Source organism: Tenrec ecaudatus, chromosome 15 (assembly GCF_050624435.1).
Source record: "Tenrec ecaudatus isolate mTenEca1 chromosome 15, mTenEca1.hap1, whole genome shotgun sequence".
NCBI lineage: Eukaryota > Metazoa > Chordata > Mammalia > Afrosoricida > Tenrecidae > Tenrec > Tenrec ecaudatus.
The window spans coordinates 75,799,955-75,805,954 of NC_134544.1; positions in this window are offsets into that span (position 1 = coordinate 75,799,955).

A 6,000-nucleotide genomic window follows, 5' to 3' on the forward strand; every position below is an offset into this window, starting at 1 on the left:
GCTACTATGAAATGTGTCTAACTCCATTATTTCAATCTCTCTTCTATCTCTCATGTTCTGTGACTTTATTATAATTTTTACTTATTATTGCTGTAAATTGCACCTACAGGACCCATGATGATGTGTTAGAGTGGCAAGGAGGGTGTAGGACGCCTGGTAGGCATTGATCACTGGCAAGGAGGGTGTAGGACGCCTGGTAGGCATTGATCAAAGGCAATGTAACTGAGAGGAATTACTGAAACCCAAATGAAGGCTGAGCGTGATAATAGAACAACAAGAAAGTAAAAGGAAGTAAAGGAAAGAACTAGGAAGCAAAGGGCATTTACAGAGATCTAAATACAGGCATGTACATATGTAAATATATTTTTATATGATCATGGGGAAAAAGATTTATGTGCATACATTTATAGGTTTAGTATTAAGGTAGCAGATGGGCATTGGGCCTCCATTCAAGTGCTCCCTCAATGCAAGAACGCTTTGTTCTATTAAACTGGCATTCCGTGATGCTCACCTTCCCAACATGATCACTGAAGACAAATTGGTGCATAAACAAATGTGATGAAGAAAGCTGATGGTGCCCAGCTACCAAAAGATATAGCATCTGGGGTCTTAAAGGCTTAAAAGTAAACAAGTGGCCATCCAGTTCAGAAGCAACAAAGCCCACATGGAAGATGCACACCAATCTGTGTGATCACGAGGTGTCAGAGGGATCAGGTATCAGGCATCAAAGAACAAAAAATCAAATCATTGTGAATGAAGGGGAGTGCAGGTTGGGGAACCAAAGCCCATCTGTCAGCAACGGGGCATCCCCTTACAGAAGATGAGCCAGTCAGGACACAATGTAGCAACGATGAAAAACACAACTTTCCTCTACTTCCTAAATGCTTCCTCCCCCGCCACTATCATGATCCCAATTCTACCTTACAAATCCAACTAGACCAGAGGATGGACACTGGTACAGATAGGAACCTGAAACATAGGGAATCCAGGGCAGAAGATCCCTTCAGGACCAGTGGTGAGAGTGGTGATACTGGTAGGATGGAGGGAAGGTGAGGTAGAAAGGGGAAACCGATGACAAGGACCTACATGTAATGCCCTCCATGGAGGATGGACAACAGAAAGTGGGTGAAGGGAGATGTTGGACAGTGTAAGACATGACAAAATAATAATAATTTATAAATTATCAAGGATTCATGAGGGAGAGGGGAACGGGGAGGGAGGGAAACAATGAGAAGCTGATATCAAGGGCTCAAGTAGAAAATAAATATTTTGAGAATGATGAGGAAACAAATGTACAAATGTGCTTGACACACAATGGATGGATGTATGGATTGTGATAAGAGTTTTACAAGCCCCCAATAAAATGATTTTAAATAAATGAAGCTATCATGTTAACCTTGTAAAAAACACAGAGCTCTTACAAGGCACAATGCACACATACTCTCTGCACAAAAGGTCAACACTCACATTTATAACATGTAAGGAAACTTAGTAGACTCATAGTCACACTTGATATAAGAAGTTACTATAACACTAAGCTTTAGATTCATGGGGGGAAGCATGACATGCATGCTCCTGAGAGGAAATTCCTATACTTGTTCATATAACAAAGTATTCCCATTACTCAGCCCACATACTGCAGTAGCATCAATGAGTATCACACACACATTTTGCTTTTTTAATGAAAATATTCATACCGACTGAGGTCAGGTTTCTAAAAGTTTCTGTCATCACATGTTGTCTCTATAGTTTCCTTTAAGAAAGGTCCAGCAATGCCCATTCTTCCTAAGAGAAATCCACAGCCACCTCTTCAACAGCCACAGTGTCCTAAAATATCCATTATATTCGGGTTCAGCAAGGTGCCATGCATTCCACTATATGAAAGATGAAGATGACAGTCCTGGGAAATAGAGACTTCATTTCACATGGATTAGACACAGGGGTCTTGTTCTACTAAAGATTTCCAACAGGGTTTAGCTAACCCACCTCACCCACTAGATCAGGGGTTCGCAACCTGTGGGTTGTGACCCCTTTCGGGGTCGAATGACGCATTCACAGGGGTTGCCAGATTCACAACAGTAGCAAAATTACAGTAATGAAAATAATTGGGGGTGACCGCACATGAGGAACTGCATTAAAGGGCCGTAGCATTAGGAAGGTTGAGAACCACTGCACTAGACACACTTCCTGACTAATTACATGCTATCCCAACGACTGCATGCTTCTAGCATAATGAGTTTATCTCTGTACAGTTTGTGACCAACTGCAACCTTATTCCTATCTCTTTTTCAGAATAGAGAACAGTCAGAACACACAAATCAGACGAATGACCAAAATAAAAGCCTCAATTCCACATTCATATCCTCTCTTCCATTGGAGGGAGGAGACAAATCACCTCCTTGCACAGGACCAACCAGAATATTTATTAGAAGAACATGAAGCACAGGGCGAAGGCAAGATAGCAACCAGGAAACAGTGCAGAATTTGTGCTTCTCCCTGTGGCCCCTCCTTAGCCATTGGAGAGCTACTGATATGAACTAACAAAGTAGCAACCCATAGCCCTGCATTCTTGGAAATGTCTTGGAGAATTCTACATGATCAAGAGCGGACATATTACCTGCTGATAGAGATGATTATTTGGGGAATTATGAAGTTTTCTGAGGTGTATCTATGTTACTCTCCTACTTTCCAGTCACTGCAGTTGCACTCTTGTGTATTTTGTACTTTCATGGAGATAGAACAAGCTATTGAACAGGGAAACACAGCAAGAGTGAAAGGTAGCAATAGAATATAGATACCCTCTGTACACTGGTACAGATAGGAACTGGAAACACAGGGAATCCAGGGTGGACGATCCATTCAGGACCAGTGGTGAGAGTGGTGATACTGGGAGAGTGAAAGCAGGGTGGTTTGGAACCAACTACCAGCATCAACATGCGCCCTCCTACCTGGTGGATGGACAACAGAAAAGGGGGTGAAGGGAGACGTCAGACAGGGCAAGATATAACAAAATAATAATTTATAAATTATCAAGTGTTCACGAGGGAGGGGGAGTGGAGAGGGAGGGGAAAAACGAGGAGCTGATGCCAGGGACTTAATTGGAGAGTAAATGTTTGAGATTGATGAGAGCAATGAATGTACAAATGTGCTTTATACAATTGATGTATACGTGGATTGTGTTAAGAGTTGTAGGCGCCCTAATAAAATGATTTTTAAAAAAATGAATAGTGATATCCTCAAAAATTTTCCCACTCTGAGACACAAAGCTACTGTCATGCAATTATTATGGACTACTCCCCTAAAAAACCAGTGGACACTCACACATAAATATACACTAAGCCCATAAGATATACTGACAAAAAAGCACAATCTATGAAATATCATAATAGCATGTCCGTCTGTTTGCTGATTGGGAAAATGTAGTTAGATTCCAATTTTCGTATAAGTAGACTGAACTTCAAAGCATTTGACTGGTAAACTGTCTTAGGATCCTAGTACTTATACACCAGGCTTTGAGATGTTTTCACATTTTAGATTTTTTAAAGATGTTTTCCCATTTGCAGATCATGGAAGGCAGACTAGCTGAACATGAAGACCACTAGCATTCCCTCAGCTGTGGGACTGGCCTCTATGACTTGTCAGACTTTTGTTCCCACATTTTTTAAGGATAGACCAGTCCCTGGAGAAGGCCATCATGCTTGGTAAGGGAGAGAGAGGCAAACAGAAAGGCCTTCGACAAAATGGATCAACACAGGGGCTGTCACAATGGGCTCAAACATGGGAACATTTGTGAAGATGGTGCAGGACAGGGCAGTGTTTCATGCTGTTAAATAGAGGGTTTTAGGGTTGCCATGGACACAATGCCACCTAACAACAACATAGAAAAGGTTTCACTTTCATGATAAAATTTCACAGCATCACCAACTAGCTATAACATAAATGTCACATGAGCTTCACCGGTCACTCTACAAATCTGCTACAACAATGTAACCTAATGTCGATCCAATAAGCCTTTCAAAATCTCATCCACAGCAGTGCATCAGGTGCCATGTTTTAAAGCCTTCCCATTCTTTTATGAAGAACCAAACCAAATGTAGTGCTGTCAAGTACATTTTAACCATATAACAGGGAGTGAAACTCCTCGTTAGCGTTTCCAAGTCTGTAAATCTTTACGGGCCCATGTAGCCTCATTGTCAAGAGATATTCTGTGTAGTACAAAGAGGAGACGAAGAAAACAATCTATTCAATTCAGGTAACTGGAACTCATTTGCCTGGAAGAGTCCATGAGTCTCAGACAATACTGCTTACCTCAGGCCCATATAACTGGCTCTTGCATTTACTCAACTGAATGAGGAAATATAACACCCAGGCAAAGCAGACACAGCATTGAGCAAATCAAAACAAAACATGACCAATCTTTCTGAGAGGGCACGCCATTCTAAAACCAACAGTTCTACCCTGGACACATGAGGTGGCTATGAGTTGAAAATGAATCTACAACAACTAACAAAAACAAAAGCAGAAAGTCAAATGGTAATAACTTGTATGAGAAATGCAACAGAGGTGGAGCCTAAGCAGTAACACATGCATACTTACATTTCATGAACTAGCACAGGGAGAAATAAAATGATCACTTTAGGAAACTAGCCAGTGAACCTTAGCATGATAAGGAAATTCGAACAATGTAGGGGGGTTCTGTGATGAGTTTGCAAATACTTAGCTTGATTTCCTTTCTCAAACGTACAAGCAAAGGAGTTGAAGAGCATCCAGGTCTTCATGGCCAGGAGAGGGAAGCTCCAAGGTCACCCACCAAATGAAAAGCTCATTAGCAATAAGTATTCATGGAAATCCCACACTGGAAAAATAAATGGAGCATGAAGAAGCACTAGCAAGAAAGTAAAACAAAAGAGGCAATAGTTACAAGAAATGCAAATGAGGACTTTCAGGTTCATTACCAAATTGAGATGAGCCCAAAGTCACCATTTCCGTCTCAGAGAAAAAAGTTGACCATGTTGAACTCAGAGTACGGAGGTCACAGGGCAAGTTTTTTTGGTTTGTTTTGTTTTTCTGTTGTACATTAAAAATAAAAATCACTGTCATTGAGTCAATTCGGACTCAAAACACTCTTATAGAGCAGTGTAGAACAGGTCAGGTGCGTTTCTGAAACTGTGAGTCTTTAATGGAGTAGAAAGCCTCATCTTTCTACTGTGGACCAGTTAGCAGTTTTGAAAGGCTGAACATGTGGGTACCAACCCAACACATAGCGTACTACATCAACATGGGTGCACATTGTTGTTATAAATTGGAGAAAACTAGGTGGCAACTAACAAAAAAAGGCATTCTTTTCAATGCCTCTAATTAATTAATTTAATTAGGACCCAGAGAAAGCATCTTTCCTGAAAATAGAAGGGAGGTGAACATAGGCACTCTCTCAGCTGATTTCCATTCTGAAATCATTCTGTGTACCTGCCTATCCGGACCTTTTGTTTAGTGGTGGTTTTCGTTATCTGCCCCTAGTAGACTAATTAATTGAATCCATTGAAAATAGTGATTTGAAGGCTGTAATGGGAATTAACTAATGGATAGCCCAAGAGTTTGTTCCTAAAGGAGAAAATACCAGACGACAGGATATCAGGAAGGAATGTTCTTGTTATGTTTTAAGGATAGTCAAACCCCAGGTTGACCAAATAAATTTAAATAAGGATAAAGGATGTCAGAAAGGTGTGTCATTGAGACTTCAGTGAATAAAAAAAAATTGAAATAAAAAAGTAGCATATTCCAAAAAATCATACCATTGTGTGCTCACCTTCCCAATATGATCGTTGAAGAAAAATGGGTGCAAAAGCAAACGTGGTGAAGAAAGCTGATGGTGCCCAGCTATCAAAAGATATTGCATCTGGGATCTTGAAGGCTTGAAGATAAACAAGTGGCCATCTAGCTCAGAAGCAACAAAGCCCACATGGAAGAAGCACACCAACCTGTGTGATCAGGTGTCAAAAG